The sequence below is a fragment of the Sus scrofa genome, chromosome 16, assembly GCF_054392235.1.
Source record: "Sus scrofa isolate SSC_HxYL_T2T_F1_AM1 chromosome 16, Sscrofa_HxYL_maternal_Yorkshire_Landrace_v2.0, whole genome shotgun sequence".
Lineage (NCBI taxonomy): Eukaryota > Metazoa > Chordata > Mammalia > Artiodactyla > Suidae > Sus > Sus scrofa.
This window is the reverse complement of record NC_139398.1, coordinates 61,103,592-61,129,505: the sequence shown is the minus strand read 5'-3', so window position 1 is coordinate 61,129,505 and position 25,914 is coordinate 61,103,592. Positions and strand designations below refer to the sequence as shown.

The 25,914-nt window shown below is 43.4% G+C and overlaps 1 protein-coding gene across 5 annotated transcripts in view; it reads right to left on the bottom strand.

Moving 5' to 3' along the window:
- The window catches only part of DRD1 (dopamine receptor D1), a 600,123-nt gene extending 577,923 nt beyond the window's left edge, over positions 1–22,200 (bottom strand). For 2 of the 5 annotated variants that reach the window (XM_085001471.1, XM_021076520.2), the window contains exon 1: positions 2–78. The gene's annotated coding sequence lies outside the window, so the exon portion shown is untranslated. 5 annotated transcript variants of the gene reach the window in all.
- Positions 22,201–25,914: the final 3,714 nt, after the last annotated feature.

Below are 25,914 nucleotides of genomic sequence, written 5' to 3'. Positions count from 1 at the left end.
CCTTGCCTTGAGGTGGTCTCTCTCAATGCTCCTGGAGCTCCGAGAACAGGATTCCCCAAGCGCCCGCCGCAGCTGCACAACGGAGGGAGGCGCGCCTAAGTCCTGCCCTGCGCGCGCAGCCGGGGCTCTGCTCCCCACCCGATGCGCAAAATTCGCTGGGGCGGGTTCGGAAAAAGGATCCTGGGCCAAGTCCACGGAGAGCAGGCGCTGCGCCACTGCCTCAGAAGGTTAGAGATGCTTCAAAATGGACGAGACCCGGGAAAAGGGCTTTCGGGCGCTAGGCGCCTCCTTGACTGAGGACACCTCCTGTAGTAGTCACTCGGGCAGTTTCTTTGCTTCCTTTCTCCGGGAGCCGAGCACCCGGGCGCCCCTCGAGTGGTCTCTGGTCCCTCGAGGAACAGCCCTGCGCCTGCCCGCGAAACTGCCCGCTATCACCCAAGAGCCCGTGGGAACACGAGGCGGAGAGACGAGCTGGCACTGGCGGGCTCACGGGCCGGCCTGGTTCCCGCGGGGCACAGCCACCCCGCCCCCGCGTCCCCTCCCCTGCCCTGGAGGCGGGCTTCTCTTGACAGGCAGAGAGGTGGCCGACAGCCGCACGTGGTTCTCCCGGATGGTGCCGCGGGCGAAAGGGACGGGGGACGTCCGGGTGAGCTCTCGCCCGCCCTGGGTTACCTCCCCCTAAACCTCAGACCCCCGGACCCTGGGACGGCACGCGACAGGGGTCCCTGAGAAAATATTCCATGTTAGACCCTCAACTAAGCCTGAGTTGCCAGAAAGCAGAGCTCCGCCCCACATGCAGCGCCTCCTGGGGTCAACCCCCCCAAGCCTTTCCCAAAGACCAAACGGAAACTGGGACCCTGCTCACCCTCCCACGCATACCAGCCAGAACGGCCCGCCCGGATCCGACCTGAGCGGCCTCCAGGTGCCCCCCCAACTAGAGTGAGACGTGCCCCGCGGGCGCCTGTACTCACCGCTCGCCGAGAGGGCTCCGCGCAGCAGCGCTCCTGGTCGGTGGGCTCCGTTGCGCTGGAAGGGGGCTCGCTTAGCGCTCCGCCGGGGTAGCGGGCGCGTCCAGCGTTGCGGTCAATACCGGACTGCAGCCTGTGCCCGGAGCCCAGCAAGCGCCTCAACCCCAGCGCCAAGCGCTCAGCGGGCCCGGGGCGCCCTCTGCCGGCGGTTTTGGCTTCCAGCGCCCTGGCTGCGCCCTCGCGGGCACCAACCTCACAGGTATGGGCTCCAGCATCCACGCGGGACCCGCGCCTGGACCCGCTCTTCTCGGTCCATGACTGCCAGAACCTGGGAGAGGGAACTCCTCGGCTTGAAATCCCCTACAAAGTGACAAGAGTGAAAAATTCCTTTTGCTGGCACTGCATTCATTGACCTAGTATATTTTCCTGAGCCCTCACTCGTACAAAAAGCTACAGGGTAAAGGGTGAGTGAGAGATGCGATCCTAACTCTAGGGCGTTTACTGAGCAGCCTGTGTGTCCCAGGCACGGGCCTTCTGTCGTCCACCCCATAAAGAATCCCCCCTCATAAGCCTGCTCATTTCCACTTTGCCGAGATGGAAAAATCAAGTTCAGAAAAGTGCTCAAAGTTACAAGGCTAATGAGGGTGCCGGCTGCCCGACTCCCACACGCGTGTTTTTCCCACCTCCGCGTCACTGCCTACTGGAAGCCCGGAGTCTGGTGCTGGAACCGACGAACTAATTACCCATAGAGCTAAAATAGAGGAAAAGACTAGATGGAAGGAAGAGGGTCTGATGGAGAAGACTGCCCCTGACCCCCTCCCTGCTGCCCTGGGCCAAGCCTCACAGGTCAGACCTCGGGCTAAGAATACGTAAATGGCGACATCCCCCTGCCAGGCTGCACCTTCCTAAGCCTGGGGAAGATAAGCGAGCCGTTTCTCTGTCACACCGCCAGGTTTCCTGTCCCTATCCTGCCACTGTTAACTGCTGTACCCTCTCTCCTCTCTCAGCTTGGTTTCTTCCTCTGTAAAATGGTGATGACATACCAGGATTGCTGTATTAAATGACATGATGTTTGTAGAGGTCTTGGCACGGAGCATAGGACCCAGTTGGCCCTTTCCAGGTGTGTGCCCCTGGGGGGCTCATTAGAAAGCCAACAGCCTTATCTCCTTAAGAACCTCACACCACATTGGAAGATACAATTTTCTCCCTAAAAACCCTAAACCTAAAGAATAATTAATTCCATTCAATTAGCCACTACAAACTGCACCTTGGTTTTAAAGGAAAAGACTGCATTACCAATGGCAGACCCTCCTATACCTCTGCTCCCAGCTCTGTTCTCTCATCTTCAGCCTCATTGTCACACAGTGACACCGGAGGTCGTGGGTCAGGATCACAGACACAGTTTCTGCCACAAACATGCCCAAAGAACTGCATTCTTACAGTCTTAAGCCATGTTTAACCTAATCTTAAAGTCGTCATTCCCCAAGCTTCTGGATTTTATTTCCTCCTTCTCTCCTTTTTTTTTTAACAAACACAAAAATTCTAGTTCAAGACAGTCATGAGAACCTGAACATTTAACTTCCCACTTCTTTTTTTTTTTTTTTCTTTTGTCTTTTTGCCTTTTCTAGGGCTGCACCAGTGGCACATGGAGGTTCCCACGTTAGGGGTCTAATCGCCGACTTATGCCAGAGAGCTGCGTCTGCTCATGGCAATGCCAGATCCTTAGCCCACTAAGCAAGACCAGGGATTGAACCTGCAACCTCATGGTTCCTAGTCAGATGTTAACCACTGAGCCACAACAGGAACTCCTAATCTCCCACATTCTATTCACCCTTCCTGAAGTGTTTCCACTGCAACTACGGAGAAGCACACGGGGAGGGAAAATTGAGCATTAATCCTGGAAGTCAGGAGCTGCAGGGGGGAGGGTAGGGGTGGGAAGTAGGGGTGGAGGTAGGGGCCTGTCCTTTTCTCCAGGATAAAGGACAGAGGGGCCTGAGCTGGAGGAGAGAAGCCCCCCTGGGATTATTCCAATGGGACGAAACCCCAAAAGAACACACTACAGGACGGAGGTAACAGGAGCTGGAGGTCAGGGTAAGGCCAATTTGAGGAGGAAAATTTCTGTCTTGGCAAGAAATGCCCCCAGTGCCAGAGTCCTCCTATAGCCAATGACCCTGCCAATGCTCACTGCTGTTTAAATTAAAGCCCAGTGGCCACTGGTCTGGGCTCAGGTGGCATCACATTCAACAGCCAAAAACGATTTGACATGAAATTTAAATATTAACCAAAACCTCTTTGGAAAGAAATGACACTCCTAGCCACTCCTAGCACACTTCCTCATATCCTTGTTCCTCTCAAGCTCAGCAGCTGCTCAAAAAAAAAAGCCTTTGTTTTCCTTTGCTTGAAAAATCCCCATAATTCCTTCCAAACTATTCCATACCGACCAGCATCTTTTTCTCTCAACTCTTTTGCCTGATAGGTCTAGGTGATCAAATCAACATAATATATACATACATCACTTTTGTAGCGGTCGAGTGGTATTTCTCGGACAAGCAAATTTCTGCCATTTTTACTGTCAGCGCATCCAATTTCCTCCTTATCCATAACAGAACACCCCCCCCCAAAAAAAAGGCTCAGGAACAGAGCTACAGGAGAGAAGATTCTGAATATCTATTAGGATAATTTTGTCTCAGGAAAACAAAAAGAGTTGAACAAGCTCTCATGATTCCAGGACAGACCCCTGAGATCTCTTGCCGGCAAACTTACTTCTGAACATCATTGCTGAGGGAACAGGAAAGAGTAAAAGGCAGCTTAAATCACAGGGGGCTTTGCACTCTGCTGGGGGTGTGAATTTCGGAGGCACTTACAGTTTGGCTAAAGGTTTAGGGTGTTCTCCATGTTTTCTTTCTTGAAGCCAAGGTGAAACAAAACCTTCCGTTTTGTTCTATAAAAAATCTCCCCCACAAGCATCAGGAACCAAATATAACCGCAAGCAGGTATTAGCATTAGATCCTGCTGGGAATGTAAAGCTTAGCACAAAAGCACCTTTGTTTCCCAAATTGGCTTGTCTTTTAAGCTTCCCAGTGATTTAGGCGCTGCAGGGAGGGAGAAGTTCAAATGATGCTTTTCAACAAATTTTTATTTAGAATTCGTAAAAGTAAATGAATAGAGAAGGCACGCTATCAGAGGGGGAGCTAAAGCTCATAAAAGACTACATAAAACAACTGAACTGTCAAGTATAACAAAGGATATATATTTGGGAGGCTTGGGGATTATTAAAGCTAATTTTACACCAAAAGTGATTGTTTATAATGTTAGTGAAAAGAGGTAAACCTTGGCTGATCCTAAGTAACTAGAATGCTTGTTTTAGACCATAAATGTAACTTCTCTGACAATCCTAATCCCACATCAGATTTTCTTCTCCTATAGCTTATACAATTCAAAAATCAATAGTATTTAAAATGTTTAAATCAACAAATATCTCTTTGGGTAGTGGATGAGAGGTAGTTCAGCAGGCATTATGTGCGTGCTTTTGTTGTTGCTACCTCTGCCCTTGGTTCTTTTTTTCTTCTTCCTAGGTCACTCTTTTTTAAAAATTTCTTTTTTATTAGGGTATAGTTGGTTTATAGTGTTGAGTTGATTTCTGCTGTACAGCATAGTGACCCAGTCATTCATACATACATACATACATATATATATATTTTATACATAATTTTTCTCTTATTATCTTCCATCATGGTCTATCCCAAGAGACTGGATATAGTTCCCTCTGCTGTACAGTAGGACCTCATTGCTTACCCATTCTAAATGTAATCGTTTGCTTTTCTGACTTCTGTAGGGGTTTTTTTCTTTTTACTTTTTACCACCACACCTGCAGCTTATGAAAGTTCCCTGACTAGGGCTAGGGATTGAATCAGAGCTGCAGCTTCAGGCCTACTCCTCGGCCACAGCAACTCCAGATCCTTAACCCCCTGAGCGAGGCCAAGGATGGAACATGCATCCTCAGAGAGACAACATTGGGTCCTTAACCACAACGGGAACTCCCCTGGTGATTTTTCTCACATTTCGTACTTTTCACCTCTAGAAGTTCATTTTGGGTCTTTGTTACATCTTCCATGCCTTTACTTACCATCCTGAATGTATGAAATATAGTGCTCATAATTGTTTCCCTGTCCCTCTGTGCTCATTCCAACTTCTGTGTCAGTGCAATTGATTGCTTTTACTTCTCATCATGAGTTGCATTTTTCTAATTTTTTTTACCTGCCTGGCAAGTTTTGACCATACATGGTGAATTTTATCTTGTAGGGTACAAAATCTTCAGGATCTTTTTATCATCTTACTTTTTATTTATTTATTTATTTATTTTGCTTTTTGCTTTTTAGGGCCGCACAAGAGGCATATTGGAAGTTCCCAGGCAAAGGACTGAATCGGAGCTACAGCTGCCAGCCAACCTACACCACAGCCACAGCAGCGCCAGATCTGAGCCATGTCTGCGAGCTACACCACAGCTCAAGGCAACGCCAGATCCTTAACCCCCTGAGCGAAGCCAGGGATCAAACGAATGCTAGTCAGATTCGTTTCCACTGCGCCACAGTGGGAACTCCATCCTACACATGTTCTTGAGCTTTGTTCTAGAACGCATTTATTTCGAAACTGATCCTTTCAGGTATTGCTTTGAGGGCTTGTTAGGTGGAACCAGGGCAAGTGTTTAGTCTGGGACTAATTATTTTCCATGACTGAATGAAGATTCTTCTGTGTACTCTACCGAACGCCCTGTGAATTATGAGGGTTTCCAGTCATGGTTGTCTGGAAGCAACAAATACTCTTCCTGGCCAAACGTGAGTTCCAGATACTGTTCCCCGTAATTGTCACACTCCCATTTACTCCCATCAGACACTGATTAGTTTCCTGCTGAATACTCTGAGGGATTCTGAAGATCTCTGGAGTTCTCTCTCTCTCTCCCTCCAGGTCTCTCCTTTCCAGTCCTCTTTTCTGTGACCTCTAGCTACCTTGATGTCCCTGGACTCTCAATTCTGTCTCCTCAACTCAAGGGTTCCACCAGACTCCGCCTGTGCTCCTCTTTCCTGCACCATGGAAATTCCCTTGAGCCAGGAAGCTGGGCCGGGTTGTAAGGCTCACCTCCCTTGGTTCCTATCTCTCAAAGGTCATTGTCCTTCATTGTCTGATGTCCAGCATCTTGAAAACCACCGTTTCACATTTTCTGCCCAGTTTATCACTTGTTTCAGATACAAGGATCAGTCCAGTCTCTGCTCCTCCATCCTGCTGGAAATAGAAGTCTCAGCTTTGAAAATTGAGACTTGTGGTTGCCAAGGAAGAGGGGGAGGGAATGGGATGGACTGGGTGTTTGGGGTTAGTGGGTGCAAACTATTCCATTTAGAATAAACAATGAAGTCCTGCTACACAGCACAGGACACTATATCCAACCACAATATGAAAAAAAGAATGTATATAAATGTATAGCTGGGTCACTTTGCTGTACAGTAGAAATTGCCAGAACATTGTAAATCAACTGTAATAAAAAATTTTTTTTTAAATTTTTGAAGAAAATTTTAAGTCTAAAAAGGCAAAGGAATCTAAGCCAGCTAGGGAAATTGGAGTTGGAAATGAAGATTGGTTCAGCAATACTGACGTTCTTCTAGGTTTTGTTTGTTTGTTTTGTTTTGTTTTGTTTTTGCTCCTGGCCCATGGCTCTGGGCTGCCATAAGCACCCTACCGAGCCTGGCCCCCCTGTATTATGACTCTGGTATTCTCCCTCTACCCCCTTCTAAATCCCTCAGTCTTGAGAGAGAATGTGGAGTCATTGTGGTCCCACCTGACTTTCTGGGGTTGTGGCCAGAGCCAGTTCTCTGAGAAGAAATGGAACAGGTACCAATGCCATCATGCATTCCATAAAGATTTATGGAGTGCCTACTATTGGCCAAGTGCTTTTCTAGGTGCTGGGACTAAATCGCTGTATAAAACAAACATCCCTGTCCTCATCGCATTTATATTCCTATGCTAAATGATAAATATCTTTTGCATCACACAGTATACAATTGCCATGAGTTTCAATTTTGTTGGGAAAAAAATTAATGCTTTTACTGGCCAGATCATAACCTGAGCTAAGATAAAAGGCAGGATTATCCAGAAAACTTGTTTATATTGTGTAAATATAGAATCTATTTAAGTCACCTCAGAGAATCTTCTCTAAGCCATGGACAGAAATCACAAAGACCAGGGGAGAGGCTTTGCCGAGAAAATGCTGAAGCAGGCTCTTGAGACTGTAAAGCAATGCTCTGTGAAGACATACACAAAAAAAATAGCAATCCGTCTGTTGGGCTATCCTTTAATTCACAAGAGAATTCACAAGCTGAGGCTTTCCTCCCAGTTACTCCTGCCACTGGTTTCATTTATTTTCCCTCCTGACAACATAATCACTGGTCAATCTAAATCCCCAGTGTCCTAATTCTGTGAGAAAGTAACATGGGTCCACAGTGGAAAGAAACCGAGTCAGACAGACCCGGATTTGAACTTTGACACCACTACTAGCCAACCGTGGAAACTTAGTCAAGTTTCCTTCACCTTTCTGACCTCTTTTTTTTCCCCCACTGCTTGAAAACGCAAATACTACTATATTCCAGGTAAGGCTGATAAGAAGGTTAAATGAGATCCTGTCTATGAAATATCAGGCAGAGAGACATATCAGGAAAAATTACTTCACTTTACATTCTGTCTTAGCAAAGGCCGTTTGTCAGGCATCATGTGTTGAGTTTTACCAGCCTAGCATCCATTTCACCCTCTCTTTGTAAGAACAGGTAATTTAGATTTCTCTCCGATTTCTTTCGTCATCACCTTATTGGATTCACTTGTAGCAAAAGGAAATCTATTTGCAGCTTTGCAAAGAAAACCCTCTTAATTACAGGTAAAGGAACAAAAGGAAAAAAGCTGGTGTGGCCGCACTTTGAGATAAAATCCTAAACCATACAGTCTTTCAGGGGGAAAAAAGTTTAGGTAAAGTTGGAGGCGGAACACATTTACAAGAACAAAACTCAGTTCCCTGTTTAGAAACAACGCAAGGTGCCTCGACTGTCAATATAAGTCTTTTTGGAGATACTTGGACTCAGGGTCTGTCCTGTTGAAAGTGCTTTTAATTTTTCAAGGACTTTCATAGTGATTGAGCATCATAAAGCACATTATTCAAATTGGCAATTATTATTCCTGGGAGGTTTGTAAAGTGATATTTTTCTTTACTAGAAAGAGGATACTCAGAATTCAACCTTGTCTCTTCTCTCTTTGTTACCAAGGTAAATAATTGGATGAATCTAGCCGATTCCTTGTCTTCAAATGACAATTGCTCATGATTAGCATTCTGTCTCTGGGTGTAGTGACACTACTTGGTCACCTAGCACTTTCTTTCCTGCCTGCTGCAGCCCTCAACTCCCCTGACCACATAGGATGAGCACAGGACCTACACCCCCTGTAGGCATCTGAAATTTGAGCTGGAGACACAGAGGTCAGAGCTGTCTTTTCAACAAATGTTGTTGGGAAATCTTGATCTCTACATGAAAAAGGATAAAGTGGAACCCTCACCTAGCACGAGTATATAAAAGTTAACTCCAACTGGATCAAAAACCTACAAGGAAGAGGTAAAACTGTAACACTCTCAGAAGAAAATGTAGGGTGAAAACTTCACAACAGTGGATTGAAAATGGACACCAATAGCACAGACAACAAAAGAAAAAACAGTTACATTTTGAATACATCAAAAGTAAAAACTTACATGCATCAAAAGGCACTATTAACAGATTATAAAGGCAACCCACAGAGTAGAAGGATTTGCAAATCATGGCTGATAAGGGAACCCCTACAACTCAAATTTTAAAATAGACAAAAGTCTAAAGAAGACATGACTCTGAAGAAGGTTTGGATACCATTTGCATGTGGTCAATAAATAAATGGAGAGATGTTCATCATTAACCTTTAAGGAAATGCAAATCAAAACTACAACAAGATACTGCTTTATACCCAGTAGGATGGCTATCATCAGAGGAGCAGCAAGTATCAAGCGCTGGCAAATATATGGAGAAATTGGATCTTTTGTGCTTTGCATTGCTGGTGGGAATAAACATGGTGTGACCAGCATGGAAAATATTATGGAAGCTCCTCAAAAAAATTAAAAATAGAATGACCGTATGAGCCAACAAGCCACCTCTGGGTATGTACCTCCAAAAAACTGAAAATAGTATTTTCATATACACCCCAAAATTGACCCAAACAGCTATTTCCACACCCCTGCTCCTAGCAAGATTATTCACAATAGCTAAAAGGTGAAAGTAACCCAAGTGTCCATCGACAGATGAATTGATAAACAAAATGCCATATATACACACACTGGAATATTATTCAGCCTTCAAAAGGAAAGATTCTGACACATACAACTTGGATGAACCTTGAGGACATTACGCTAAGTGGAATAAGCCAGTTAACAAAAGGGCAAACTATGGTATGATTCCGCTTACATGAGATATTGGAGTAGTCAAGTTCATGGAGACAGAAAGTAGAATGGTGGTTGTCAGGGGCTGGGGGCAGGGAGAATGGAGACTTGGTGTTTAATAGGTACAGGGTTTCAGGTGAGGAAGAGAAAAAACTTCTAGAGACCGATGGTGGTGATGGTTTGCACAACACTGTGAATGTGCTTGATGTCTCTGAACTCTACACCTAAAATTGTTAAAATGGGAGTTCCTACTGTGGCATCTCTGGCGTGCTGAGGTGCAGGTTCAATACCTGGCCAGGCGCAGTGGTTTAAGGATTCAGCATTGCCACAGCGGCGTAGGTTACAACTGCAGCTCAGATCTGATTCCTGGCCCAGGAATTCCAAATGCCCCAGGTGGCCAAAAACATTAAAATTAAATTAAAAAAGGGAAAAAATCATTCAAATGGTATATTTTGTATTATGTATATTTCACCACAATAAAGAGAATACAAGTCAGAGCTGAGCTATTAGACAGCAGCCTCCAGAGGAGGTCTGTGTTCCTGCTGTAGGAGCCCCAGTGCTTCCCTGGACCTTCCATAGAGAGGTGGACCAGCTCTTTTTTCCCAGTCTGTGAACTCCCCCATGATTCTTACTCTCAAGACCTCTTTTGGTCTAAGGCATCCAGGGTAGGTTTCTTTTGGCCAAAGGATATTAACTGAAATGCCAACATTCTACAGAAAACAGTTGCAGCTATATGCCTATGAGGTAGCATCCATAACAAAGCGTAGCTGCCATTTGACGAGCATCCTTTATTCACTCTTGTTTTCACCTGTACCTGACATGTCATCTCAGGGTCACCTGGTATGTCCAGGGGCTTCAAAGCTAAGATGTTTTTGTCAGTACATTCATGTTTTTATATTCGTTTCTCTCCAGTGTTCTTCCCCCCCAAGTGTCATTCACCACATGAGCCAGAAAAAGCTGCCAATTTGGATATGACATTATAGGCAGCGCCTGTCCTGTCTGGATAGGGGACCATTCAGACATAATCTCTATTTCATGCAAGATAAATGAGGGCTCCCAAGAGGGCAAGTGATTTGTTCAAAGCCACCTAATGAACAGGATGGTAGAGCAAGAACCTTGCAAGGCCTGCCTGACTCCAAAGACCATAATCTTTGAATGTTGGATGGAGGATGCATGATGTTCTGTTTATCAAGGGTAATTATTGCATCAAAAACAAAAGAACCAGGGATAATTCTGCAAAATCGCATTCATTGATTTGGGACTAGGACTCATTATAATTAAAAATATATATATATATTTCTGGAGTTCCTGCTTTGGCTCAGCAGGTTAAGAATCCAGCTGCCATGGCTTCAATCCCTGGCCTGGTGCAATGTGTTAAATGATCTAGCATTGCCAGAGCTGTGGCATAGGTTGCAGCTGCATCTTCTTGCACATGCCGTGTGGGTGGCCATTAAAAAAAAAAAAAAATTCTTTACTTAAAGGTATGAAGAACAAATTTATCAACTGGAACAAAACAGCCAATATATCAACAGATGTCATTTTTTAAAAGCCAGATTGAGCAGTTTAATTAGAGAATATGAGACGCAGTGGCAGAGCCAGAGGTCACTAAGGTCCTGTGGGGTTAAATTATCAAACAAAACACAGCCAAGGCCAAATGAATGAGGTTTCTGAACCAATGCCAGGATAAAAACATTGTTTTGTATTTGCAGCAATACAACAAATGTCATCTTCATGCTCATATGTGCTAACATGAAAACACACACCAAAAAAATGACAGCCAGGAAAGCAACAAAGGGGGAAAGAACTAATATAAAATAGTTCCATCTATGGGCCGACTCTGGTGAAAGTTTTATCAGCCTTATTTTAAACATGAAGAAAGTGAGCCATAGCAATATTTGGTAACTTGTCTGAGATCACATATTTAAAAAGGCAGACTGGAGAGTTCGAGTCGTGGCTCAGTGGTTAATGAATTCGACGAGGAACCATGCATGAGGTTGCAGGTTTGATCCTTGGCCTTACTCAGTGGGTTAAGGATCTGGCGTTGCCTTTAGCTGTGCTGTAGGTTGCAGACATAGTTTGGATCTGGTGTTGCTGTGGCTCTGGCATAGGCCAGTGGCTACAGCTCTGATTAGACCCCTAGCCCAGGAAGCTCCATGTGCCGTGGATGCAGCCCTAGAAAGAGACCAAAAAAAAAAAAAAAAAAAAAAAAAAGACAGGCTGGGATTCACATATACCTAATTCTACATTGTGATCCAAAAGCCTGGGCTCTTTCCATGTTTCTTTGTGCTTTTGTATTCATTCATTCAATAATGATTTATCAAAAACCTGCCATGGGCCAGGCCTTTGTGCACTCGCGCGTGCATGCGCACGCGCACACACACACAGAGTTTTTAAATAAGTATAGACTTATTTACAACGTACAACTGTAAAAACTGCTATGGAAAAAAAGCAATAAGAGGAAATAAAAGAGAAGGCAAACTGGAGATGAACTCTTTGATAGATTATATTATTGTTCCATATTTGCTGCTCTTCCCTCGTTGAGTATCATACTTTCCCAGCTCATTGACTTTAGGCTTGCCCTGGGATTTATGGTGCCCTTCCTGTGGGAACATTATACATTCCCACCGTGTCATACTCATGAGTGTCCCTATGATTTGTTTTGGCCAACAGAATGTGGCCGGAAGCCATGTGTGGGTTTGTCAGGTAGATAGATACCTAAAAACCAGTTCAAGGTTCACCATCTCTCTTTTCTCTCCCCTGAGTCCAGCAGCATCCCAGGTAGAGGCTGTGGTCAGTCTGTCCCAAAGTGAAGACTTTATGGGTCAGAGCTGCAAGTGACCCTTGGTATACATGCCCTTGTTGTAAGTACTGAGATCTGGGGCTTATTTGTTAGTGCAGCATAATGAAAATTATCCTGACTTACATACCTTCTTTTATTTATTTATTTATTTATTTATTTATTTATTTATTTATTTATTTATTTGCCTTTTAGGGCCACACCAGGGATGGCACATGGAGGTTCCCAGGCTAGGGGTCAAATCAGAGCTACAGCTGCTGGCCTAGGCCCTTGCCACAGCAATGCAGAATCTGAGCCACATCTGTGACCTACACCACAGCTCATGGGAACACTGGATCCTTAACCCACCGATCGAGGCCAGGGATGGAACCTTAATCCTCATGGATCCTAGTCAGGTTCATTAACCGCTGAGCCACAAAGGGAACTCCTCACATCCTGAGGATGAATGCAAGATCCTGCTAAGTAGGAGATGTTTTGAAATATCATTCTTACTATTATGTGCATTACTATAACAGGTATTCTTACCATTGCATACTATTATTATTTTCTTGTTAATATTTTCTGAGAACAGAAACTAGCAGAATAAGAAATGTTCCTGAAGTGAAAAAAAAAATGTTTTTTATGTTATATATACCTCTGCCATTTGCCACAAAATCTCTACTCAAAAATTTGGAAGAGAGGATGCTACAGATGTTAAGATTTTAACCTACTCATTTGCACCATACAAAAATAAATCTAAATCTTCAGAATGAGTTCTAATCTTCTAAATCACTATAACTGTCTTCTACACCAGTATAATCCTGTCACTTATTCTGATTGAGAAGAAGCTCTTAGTTTATCAATATAATTAAAGGCAATGCCAGCAAGGGTGAAATGGCCAGGGCACATGCCCTGAGGCGGGAAAGAAGTTGGCATTGTCTGGGTGTCTGGAGCTAACAAGAGTGGTGAAAGGTGAAGCTAGTGAGATGTCTGGGATGAGTGCAAGGATGTGGGGAGTCAAGTGAGAAGGCTGGATTGCATGTCATGTGTGATAGGATGCCTCGGAAGAATTCAAAGCAGGAAGGTGAAGTGATCAGATTCAAGTCCTTAAGAGACTGCCCTGAATTCTATAAAGCAGGAAAGGAAGTAGGGAGACCAATTAAAAGGCTTTTGCATCATCTTGTTAGAAGCTAAATTATGTCTTCCCAGAAAACCATATGTTGAAGTCCATTGGGCTTACCCAATACCTCAGAATGTGACCTTGGGTAGAAATAGGGTCATTGAAAATGAAATTAGTTTGGATGTGGTCATACCAGAGTAGCGTGGGCCCTAGTCTAGTATGACTGCTCTCCTGATAAAACAGGGAAATTTGGACACACACACAAGGAGAACACCATGTAGGAAGCCAGATGTTGGTTGAGGTAATCATCACGCCCTGTAGGGTTCAATTTTTAGCCACGTCTTATAATAAATTAGGAAGTAGAGGCTCAAGAATCGTACACTGAAACTTTGCTTTGAATGAGAGTACACAGACTCTGGCAGCCATCCTCAACTGGCATGGTCTCTGTCAAGTTCAGGTTAATGCTTGTGGCAGCCACTGACAGTACCCATCCCAGGCCCCTCCGAGCTTGCCTCTGTGGTCTGCAGCAGATAAAGAGCTAAAAACTACATTTCCCAGATCCTTTGCTGCTAGGGTGCAGATGTGTGACCTAGTTTCAGCCTGCCTTACACATCCCTAGATGTGGATGCAGCAGTGAATGAGGGAAGGTGGGCCACAGCAGATGAGAGCATCATCAGGTGAATCCTGTGGCAGAGGTTTCTGGTCCCCAGCATCAGGTTTTTTTCTAGAACAATCCTCCATCTGATTGTTTCTCTCAGCTGTGTTTTGTTTTTTTTTTTTTTTGTTTTCCTGAGCATGCATTCCCACGTCTGATTCTTCAAACACCCTGAAGATTTGCAAATTCTCTAATATTCCTTAACAAATCCCCTTCTGTTTAAAATAAGAGGAGGGAATTCCTGTCGTGGCACAGTGGAAACAAATCCAACTAGGAACCATGAGGTTGCAGGTTCGATCCCTGGCCTCACTTAGTGGGCTAAGGATCTGGCGTTGCCCCGAGCTGCAGTGTAGGTCGCAGATACAGCTCAGATCTGGCATTGCTGTGGCTGTGGCATAGGCCAGTGGCTACAGCTCCAATTAGACCCCTAGCCTGGGAATCTCCATATGCCTCAGGTGCGGCCCTAAAAAGAGAAAAAAAAAAAAAAAGGGAGGAGGGGCCTTGATTCTCTGCAACTGAGAATCAAGATGGTACGGGATAGAGTGCACTAGATTCAAAGGGCACATTTAGCAGGGAAATGGAACTTCGATCCAAAGTCATTTCCCAAGTTCTGGCACTCTTCAGTGTGGCACTCCTCTCAAATGAATCACACACAATTTGGCTTTTGCAGCATATAAACAACATTTTAAAAATCAAATACACACCTGGCAGTGTTTTGGTTAAGACAGTCTAGATACTTTCAGATTTGCTAGAAATTGCCTTGCCAAGAGCCAGAGTCTCTTTCCAGCTATATGCAAATGAACTTCAGCATCTCCCAACAAAGCAAAATAACAGTGCTGAGAAGTCTGACTTAGCTACAATGCAGAGGAGCTGCTCATATGCTTTTTCCAAAAATTCAGTACCCGTTGAAAGACATTCCTTTTCAGTCTTTGATATAAATTAGAGAATGTTCACCTCTTCCTAGCAAATCCTAGGCAAGTTCCTTCAAGTGATTTTTCCATACTGTGCAGTAGCCAAGAACACCAAGGGCTGACCTGAAAGCCCATAAGGACTCTTCCTGTGCTGGTGCTGATGTTGTACAGAACAGGGGTAAAGAAAAGCGGGGGAAAGCATGCACCAAGAGGAAGAAACCAGCCCTGCCACCCTTCCCTGAGCCTTTGTGTCCTCCTCTCTTACCTCACGGAGTCAATGTCAAGACTGTACTGAAAAACTGACAAGCACGAAGCTAAGACGAAGGCCCATTGAATTGAGGCAAAGAGGAGGCTCAGAGGCCATCTCTCCCTGGCGAAGCCACGGGAGCAGAACTACCAGCATACCAGTAGGACCATGCCACCTCCAGGACATCTCAGACACCACAGTGCCCCTCCCAAGGCCTCTTGATCAAAAGCCCCAGTCCAGGCGGGCTGCTGCTGTGATGTTTCCTCAAGAAGCTGGTCTCAAAAATCCTGACCATTGGATTAAAAACAGCAGTATATTCATACAATAGAACGACACTTAGCAATAAAAAGGGCTGAAATACTGATACATGCAACAGCAAGGATGGATCCCCAGTCATGCTGAGCCAAAGAAGCCAGGCATAAAAGACTGCAAGTCTATAATTCTATTTATTTTACATTCTAGAAGAGGCTGAACTAATATCTAGTTACGGAAAGCAGATGAGTGGTTGCGGGGGCCGGGGCTTAACTGCAGAGAAGCACAAGGGAAAATTTTTAGAACACTGGAAATATTTTATATCTCTCTCTCCTTTTTGCCCCCCTCTTTCTTTTCCATCCTTTCTTCCTTTCTCTTTCTTTCTTTCTTTCTTTCTTTCTTTCTTTCTTTCTTTCTTTCTTTCTTTCTTTCTTTCTTTCTTTCTTTCTTTTCTTTCTTTCCTTCCTTCCTTCCTTCCTTCCTTCCTTCCTTTCTTTTTGCCACACATGCAGCATTTGGAAATTCCTGTACTGGAGATGAAATCCAAGACCCAACAGCATGAAGTTCCCGTCGTGGCACAGCATAAACCAATCCAACTAGGAACCACGAGGTTATGCATTCGACCCCTGGCCTTGCTCAGTGGGTTAAGGACCCGGTGTAGGTTGCAGACGCGGCTCAGATCTGGCATGGCTGTGGCTGTGGTGTAGGCACAGTGGCTACAGCTCCAATTCAACCCCTAGCCTGGGAACCTCCATATGCTGTGGGTGAGGCCCTCAAAAAGACAAAAGACAAAAACAAGCAAACAAAAAAAAGATTCAGCTGCAACCTATACCACAGCTGTTGCAACACTGGATACTTAACCTACTTTGCCAGGCCAGGGATGGAACCCAGGCCTCACCAACAACCCAAACCACTGCAGAGACAAGGCCAGATCCTTAACCTACTGCACCTCTGGGGGAACTCCAAAATTTTCTACAGCTTGATTGTGGTGGTAGGTACACAAGTGCATACACGTTTGTCAAAACTCAGTGAGTTATGTAATTTCCTGTGAGTTGTGCATTTTATTTTGCATCAGTTATACCTCAATAAAGTCAACCAAAAACTCCTACCCGGATACCTGGGGCTATATCCTCTATGTGAAATCTGTGTGAATCTATGTGCTGCTTGTTCTTCTCAAATACACGCCCCTTCGCCTCTCTGAGGGTAGAGTTCCGCTGCCAGCTAGATCAGAGTAACAGCTATCCCTGCTGCAAAGAAAAACCTTCTTCTGAAATAAAAAAGTAGGCTCTGCCATTGACTTTATGTGACATCACGCATGATCCTTTACTTCCCTGAGAGTCACTTTCCACATGTATAATGTAGAAGCAGTACTGTAGGGAGGGTTATACAATACAGCTTACAGTGAAAGTACCCAGCTCAGAGCTGGGCAAATGGCGTGTGTTCCATATATTGTGTTGCTTTCCCCATTCCGTCAGTTAGGATTCTTTGGGTTACAAGTAGCAGATGATCCAACCGAACCTAATCAAGAAAAGGGAAGTGTATTGGCTAAATAGTTGAAGAGCACAGAGTTTGCACTTGCTTTAGGGAAAGTTGGATCCGGAGGGTTGGTATCCATACCACATCCTGGATTTCTCTCCTTCTCCCTGCTCTGTATTCTACCACATCAGCCTCGTCACCTGTTTCTACATGGCCCACCTTCTCCCAGCAGCTCCAGCCACTCTGTGTCTCATTCTCACATCACAGCATCCTGCTGTACTCAAATTGGGACCCATGCCTATCCTTGAGCCTAGAGCTACAGCTTAGGAGATGCTGTATGCTGATAAGCCAAGTACCCTGGAGCTGAAATCTGGCTCAAACCCACCCTAAACAAATGCCTGCTGTAAAACTGGGTAGAGGTAATCCTGGGCTCTGGGCCCTGCTATCCCATGTTTCATCAACATGGAGAAAAACATGTCTTCACGTTCTTATTTTCCCTGAACTCTTAAAGTTCTTTGTGTGCTTGTTTTATGCAGATGAATTTTACAAAGAAAACAATTTTAAACTTCATTCATGGCAAGTTTTTGGTCTCCATTTTTTCCTGGTCCATGGTGGAAATTCTTCATCTACCATTTGGTTTGCATAGTTTCCCCGCCTCAGTCTTTCTTACCTCTTTTTAGAGTTCCTCAGGTAGTTTTTTTCAAAAAAAAAAAAAATTATTTACTTATTCAATTTTAAATGAGGTTAAGTTTCCCTCAGACTAGCTATTGATGGAGTTTTGTGCAAGAGAGGCCAGGGCTATATTCAAGGCCAGGAGAAACACTCACAACACAGGGTTAAGTGGGTGAGTCAGTTCCCTTGTGTTTTGCTTCCCTGAAGCTTGTTTGAGGTCGGCACATCACAATGCATCTTTCTCCCTCACCTTCTCCCTCAACAGCAAACTGCTTCCTGAAAAATGTGATTAGTCTGTGATATTTCTTGCTCAAATCTACTTCCTCAGATTTTTCTCAGTACTAAACTAAGCCAGAGAAGTTACCACCATCAGAACCTCACTTCATTGTTGCAAAAGCATTACTGATTTTTATCTGAAGCTACGCACTTTTTTTTTTTTTTTTTTTTTTTTTAGGGCCACACCTGTGGCTTATGGAAATTCCCAGGCCAGGGGTTGAATTAGAGCTGCAGCTGCCGGCCACAGCCACAGCCACAGCCATGCCAGATCTGAGCCGTGTCTGTGACCTACACTGCAGCTCACAGCAAAGCTGGATCCCTAGCCCACTGAGTGAGGCCAGGAATCGAACCGGAGTCCTCATGGATATTAGTTGGTTCGTTATCGCTGAGCTGTGATGGGAACTCCTATGTACTTTACTTTGGAGTCTTGGAATATCTTGGATCCTTGCGTCCCACGGAGTATCTGTTTGACCCTTGTCACTTTTGGGAATCCTTCTTCCTACTTCACGTTTCAGGTCTTTCTTGTTTCATCACATATGGAGTTGGCATTACTGTTTCTCACCCTCATGTTACCTATAGGTAGTTTCTAGAAGAGGAAGGAAAAACCAGATTTTTGTCATGTTAATACATAGATAACTTCAGAAGATAATTTTGCATTAATTCTGCCTGACATTTAAGAGGCCCTTTCAATCCAAGTCCGTGTTTAGTTATGGGAAGTGTTCTTTTCTTATTTCTTTTATAATTGTCTTCTTCTTGTTCTCAGTCCTATACCTACAATTTTTCTTGTATCTGGTCTCTATGAATCTTAATGTTACTCTTCCTTCTTTTTTTTTTTCCTTCCTTCTTTTCTTTTTTCCTTCCTTCTTTTCTTTTGGAATACTATTTTGAAAGACTCTTTCAACTCAGTTTTCCAACTCATTAACTGCATTTCAGACAAACTTTTAGGTTTAGCAATTACATGTTTATACTTTGATCAAGTCTGATTGTGTTTCATAGGAACTGTCTCTTTTTTGGAATGTAATATGCTTTCAAGTAACTCCGAGGATACTATTTAATCTGTTTCCATTAACTTTATATTTTTAAGCATGATCTAGTTCTTTATATTGAATGTGATGCTGTCTTTCATGCTGTTGTTTCCCTTGAAATGTTTGTTGGTTCTTAGTTTTCTATTCCTCTTTGCAGGTGCAAGTCTAGACTGACTGAACTTTATTTATAGTTGGGATGAATGCATTTCCTCACTTCAAATGTGAAATCCTGTTTCCCTGGCAGTGAATGCATGTTTTGATGCTAGGAAATATGCCTCATGGGATTGTGGAGGGCTAGGGAGACTACGTAGGTAAATTTCTCTTCTTGGTATGGGTTCCCTGACCCTCAAGACATTGTTCTTTTTCTCCAACTTTAGCTTACTCTGGAGCAGTGGTGTGCTAGTAAATGTTTAACACCCAGCTCCAGGGTGGAGGGAAGAAGCCTGATTTGCAGCATTTGCTGATTTCCATGATATAAAGTCTCCAGCTCTGGCCATGTTCAAGCTAGCAGTATAACATTACTGAATGGGAGTTGGGAAGAGATGTGCACAGACTCACAAGAGCCTGCCTTCACCACACCACTGCTCTGGGGCTGCCTCGATAAGTACTTCAGAAAACCGTACCAGTAGCTCTCATCTGAGCCCACACCATGGAGCCAGTAGCTGTGGGAGCAATTCCAGGAGAGTTGGTGCTGCTTTAAGGGTATGGCTCAATTGCTTTTTCTGTTAACTGCTGGAGTGCCCTGTTTTCTGTAAGGGTTTTAGTTTCTTCTGCCCTTCTAGATTGTTCTGTCAATTAGTTCTTATTTCTTTTTGAATATGTCTTACTGTATGGGTCTGCAGGAGGCACACTTTCTGGTTTTGCTGTTCTGCTTTGAATTTATTTTTCTATTTCTTTGCCATTTCAGTGAGGATTGGAGGAGGAGAGACAAAGCAGTCCTATTTCATGCCTTAGTTTGCTTTCATTGGAAGTCACCTCCTCTTATACCCCAGAGGTTGATTCTCCTATGACCAGTGGTTTTCCTGCAGGTTCATTGTCTCCAGTGATGGTTTGACTAACCAGGGCCACTGGCTGCTCAGAGGCTTCTGGAGAAAATTGACTACCTGATCAAGGCTGAGGGCCTTTCCACTTGGGCTCCAGATGGGGAGCACACTGCTGTTTCTGGAGACCATCCATACTGGCCAGAGAGGAGCAGCCTAGCGGGCACCCTGCTTCTGAGGTGGAAAACAACTAGCAACCTGGGGTAAAAGATGTCTTCCTAAGGTGGCCAGAAGCAGAAGAACCCAGGCCAAATGACAAGTTTATTCAGAAGATAGTTGATAGTGCTCAGACCTAAATCTCTTCCACATGACTCTTTTTGTGGCATATGGCAGTTCCCAGGCTAGGGGTCAAATCAGAGCTGCAACGGCCGGCCTACGGCACAGCCACAGCCACAGCCACGTGAGATCTGAGCGGCATCTGCAACTTACACCACAGCTCACAGCAATGCCAGATCCTTAACTCACTGAGCAGGGCCAGGGATTGAACTCAAATCCTCAAGGATACTACTAGTCAGATTCTTAACCCGCTATGCCACAACGGGAACTCCTTTCCATGTGACTCTTTGGTTGACACTTTGGATCCTAAAACTTGGAAGGCCTCTCTGGCAGGAAGCAACATTTATTTCACCCTGGAAGCATGGGCAGATAGGGGCAGAGCAGAGTGAATCTGTCCCTGGGGTAAAATCCCCTGTAGGTTAACCATGTGGCAGGCACTGTTCTAAGCCTTTACATCAGTTAACTCCTTTAATCTTCATGACAATCTTTTGTCTTTTTTTTTTTTTTTTTTTTTTTTTTTTTTTTTTTTTTTTTTAGGGCGACAACCTCGGCATATGGAAATTCCCAGACTAGGGGTCGAATTGGAGCTGCAGCTGCCAGGCTACACCACAGCCATGCCAGATCCCAGCTGCATCTGAGACCTACACCACAGATCAGAGCAATGCTGGATCCTTAATCCACTGAGTGAGGCCAGGGATCAAACCCGCATCCTCATGGACCCTAGTCGGGTTTGTTACAGCTAAGCCACGATGGCAACTCCAACAATCTTCTAAAGTATGTGTTATTACTACTCTCAGTTTACAGATGAAGAAACCAAAGTCATATAGTTAGTAAGTGGTTGAGACAGGATTTAAATCCAAAAAGTCTTATGACAGTTGTGATGAGTCAGCAGTTGTGGTGCCTTTTGGGTTGCTGTGTGGTGGCTTCTCCTCTGATGGAAAATTCCAAAGCACAGTGAAATAATCATGTAGCAACACTTCCCAGGTCCTTCCTGGGTCAGCAGGGTCATCTGTGAGTTCAGTGGCCTGCATACTGGGTCACATTGAAGTGGCAGGTTTGTAGCAAACTTTTTTTCTGGTGATAGGATGTATTTTTGAAAAAAAAAAAAGAGAATAAAATAGTATCTCCCAACCCACATGTTCTTATGACTTTGACATTTCTTCCCAATGAGAGGTAGGGTCTCTTTCCTCCCCTTGAATCTGGGCAGGATTGTGACTACAGTGAAAATTAGGTTACATGATCTTGAGGAGAGGTCATAAAAAGCTATACAAAATCCACTGGTTCTCTTGGAATGCTTGATCTTAAAACACAACCACCATGCTGTGAAGAAGCCCATGGCCCATGCAAGAGGCCCAGATGGCCAGGAATGAGGCCCAAGGAACACATTCCCAGCTGGCCTCCCATCAACAGCTAGAACCAACTCATCAGTCACTTGAAAGACACATCTTGCCAGTGGATCCTCCAGTCCCCAGGCAAGCTACCCCAGCCAATGAAATGCGGAGCAGAGATGTGCTTCCCCTCTGAACCCTGCCCTAATTATAGATTCATGAGCAAAATAAAGGACTGTTGTTGTTTTAAGCCACTAAGTTGTGGAGTGGTTTGTTATGAAGTAATAGATACACTCCTGGATATTACCCACTTGTCTCCATAAAGTCCAATTTCATAGGTGGGACTTAATCCTGAGCACTCAGGTGGTGGTCAAATTTTCCCCACAACATCTGCCAAATTGTTGAGTTGTTTAGGAGAGGGAGAACATAAAGAGTATATTTACAATCTTCCCGATTTCATTTTTTACTCTTAGTTCTTTCATCTCTTTAGAATATATTTGAGTTTAAGGTGTGATACGGAGATCTAACTTAATTTTTTCAAGTTATCACACAATCGTTTATTAAATTTTCCATCATTTTGCTACTGACTTAAAGCATCACCTTTAGGAGTTCCTTGGTGACTCCGTGGGCTCAGTGGGATAAGGATCTGGTGTTGCCATAGCTGTGGCTCAAGTCTCAGCTGCTGTGAGGGTTCAAGTGCAGGTGCAGCAAACAAACAAACCCTCACCAAATGCAGAGAGTTCCCATTGTGACTCAGTGGTGATGAACCCTACTAGTAACCATGAGGATATAGGTTTGATGCCTGGCCTCACTCAGTGGGTTAAATATCCAGTCTTGCCGTGAGCTGTGGTGTAGGTCACAAACAGGGCTTGGATCCTGTGTTGCTGTGGCTCTGGTATAAGCCAGAAGCTGCAGCTCCAACTTGACCCCTAGCCTGGGAACTTCCATAGGCTACAAGTGTGGCACCCCACATCCCCCCAAAAAACCCCAAATCACCTTTAGAAGTTCCCGCCATGGCACCATGGGTTAAGAACCCAACTGCAGCAGCTCAGGTCCAGGTTCCATTCCTGGCCTGGTGTGGTGGGTTAAAGGATCTAGCATTGCTGCAAGCTGCACCATATGTCACAGCTGTGGCTCAATCAGTCCCTGGCCTGGGAACTTTCATCTGCTGCAGGTAAAGGAAAAATTTTTATTTATTTTTTCATAACGTAAATAAATAATCACTTTTATCATAATTTGGGACCCCAAAGGCAATATTATCAAGGTGAAGGTGAGCAAGAAATAAATTTGCTGGAAAGTAGGGTATAGCTGAAAGTCGGGAAACTTGTGAATCTTGACCTATACACTGGATGAAGAGGCCAAATCTCTGCTAAAAATTCATAACCACAAATACAAGCTAGCACTCACATGAATTTGTACCCTGAATTTATGTTCCTTAAAAAAAAAAAACAAACCGGAGTTCCCGTCGTGGCACAGTGGTTAACGAATCCGACTAGGAACCATGAGGTTGCGGGTTCGGTCCTTGCTCAGTGGGTTAACGATCCGGCGTTGCCTTGAGCTGTGGTGTAGGTTGCAGACGCGGCTTGGATCCCATGTTGCTGTGGCTCTGGCGTAGGCCAGTGGCTACAGCTCCGATTCGACCCCTAGCTTGGGAACCTCCATATGCTGCAGGAGCGGCCCAAGAAATAGCAAAAAAAAAAAAAAAAAACAAAAAAAAACCAACCCTCAGGCAAAGAACTTATGTCTGCGGCCTTGTGCTACTTACATGCCAGGTAAGTAGCAGAGGAAAACAGAAAACCTCTCTGGCGGACAAAAGCTCAATCTACACCTTAAGAATTTGAACAAATAAAATTCCAAGGAATATGAGAGCAAATTTAAAACTCACGAAACACCACAAAACCAGGCACCGTAAGTGAAAGATACCAGAATCAGAAAAACAACGAATCCAGATGTTGAAATTCAGATGCAGAGTATGAATACTTATGTTGAATATGCTTAAAGAAACAAAGAGAGATTAAAAACAATGAATTAGAGACAATATAAAACGAATGAATTAGAGACAATATAAAACGACCAGATCTGAAAAATAATTAACTAGAACTTTTAGTTTATTTTAATAAAATAATTAAAACAAAACTCGATGGAGAATAAAATGACAGATTAATTCTACTACTAAACTAATTCTACTACTAATTCTAACAACTAAAGACAGAATTAGTGAATTGGAAGATAAGTGAGAAAGAAGAGACTCTGAGGACAGTGAGGAAGAGTAAAAATAGATAAAGGATAAAGATAATAGAGTGAACTATTCTAACAAACATTTAGTGGTAGTTCCAGTAGCAGATAAGAGATTAAAAAAACAGGAGTTCCTGTTATGGTATATCAGAAACGAATCCAACTAGTATACTTGAGGATGTGATTTCAGTCCCTGGCCTCAATCAGTGGGTTGGGGATCCAGTGTTGCCATGAGCTGTGGTGTAGGTTACAGACTCTATTCGGATCTGGTGTTGCTATGGACTGTGGTGTAGGCCAGCAGCTACAGCTCTGTTTAGACCCCTAGCCTGGGAACCTCCATATGCCCCAAGGGAGGACTTAAAAGTAACCAAAAAAAAAAAAAAAAAAAAAAAAAAAAAAAAAGAGGAAGCTTCGCTGGATAAAAGTTATTATTATTTTGTGGTTGTTTGGCTGTGCTTGTGGCATGTGGAAGTTTCTGGGCCAGGGATTGAACCCGTGCCACAACCCTGACCCAAGCTGCTACAGTATCAAAGCCAGATATTTAACCCACTGTGCCACAAGAGAACTCCAAGAATGGATAAAAATTATTAATGGACATAAATCTTCAGACCTAGCAAGTCCACTGTAACCCAAGAAAGATAAATTTAAAATATTTCCACACTCAGATTCATCATGGCAAAAAATCTGCCAAAGACAAAAAAAAGTTTTTTAAAACAAACAAATAAACAAGCAAACAAGAGCAATTTGTTGAAGTGAAGACCAACTTCTCAATAACAAAAACATAAGGCTCAAGAGAGGAGAAAAATATCCTCAATGTATTGAGTGAAAATAAATGTCAACCTAGAATTATCAACCTAGCCAAAATAACTTTCAAGAAAGAAAGCAAAATTAGGAGATTTTTTTCAGACAAGCAAAAATTAATTTTTACTAAGGGAAATTTCAAGTCTGTTCTCATATAAAGAATGTCTTTAGACAAAAAATTCAAGATACAAATTGAAATGGTAAGGAAAGATACGGAAAAATTTAAACAAAAGTCAGATATAAAAAATAAATGTAGGAGTTCCCTGGTGGCTCAATGGGTTAAGGATCCAGCAGTTGTCACTGCTGTGGCTCAGGTCACTGCCATGGCACGGGTTTGATCCCAAGCCCAGGAACTTTGGCATGCTGTGGGCATGGACAATAAATAAATATAATCTGTATTTTAGAAAAAAAGAAACAGAACTAAAATTCCATTCAATAATGGAACATAAAACATTCTAGGGTCTAGGGATTGTTTTAAAAAAAGGAAACGAACATTGGTTAATTAAAACATCATTGATGTGTTAAGTATCTCATGTAATGATATCACTTAATTGGTAGAATATAACATATGGAAGAGATGATCCTATCTAAAAATAACAAACAAAAAACAGAAACAGATCATGGCCAAGAAGAGCAGACTTGGGGCTCCCAAGGGGGAAAAGGGAAGGAGTGGAATGGATAGGCATTTTGTGGGGTTTTTTGGATGTAAACTATTTATATCTGGAGTGGATGGGCAATGGGATCCTACTGTACAGCACAGGGAAATGAGTGTGATTGGGTCACTTTGTTGTACAACAAAATTTGATGAAACATTGCAAATCAACTATACTTTAATAATAAAAAAATGCATGTAAAATAGCTGAGGTCACCATAAAATAATAAAATTAAGTGATATAAATTTCAAATTAATAGATAAAAAGGGATGAAAGAAAGATAAAATTTCAATCAGAAAAAGAGAGAAAGAGAGGGGGGAAAAAAAGAGAAAGGAAAGGAAGCACCGTGGGACAAATAGGAAGTAGAGATCAACCTATGCATGATAAACTTTTTCAGTTACAAGACAAAAATGTTCAGACTGGATTTTAAAAGCAAATCCAATTATGTTTTCTAATTGCTATTTTTAAGTGACACACAGTGATAAGGAAAAATAGAAAAAAAAAGAATGGAATGTATACATTAGGCAATTCAAACCAAAAGAAAGCTAGTATAATATTTATTTTAATTTACTTAATTTATTACAATGATAAAAATTCAATTTCCTGAGAAACGATCATGACCCATAATTTATGTATGGCTAACAACCTATCTTTAAAGTATGTAAAGCAGGAATTCCTGTTGTGTCGGGTTAAGAACACAACTTATTGTCTG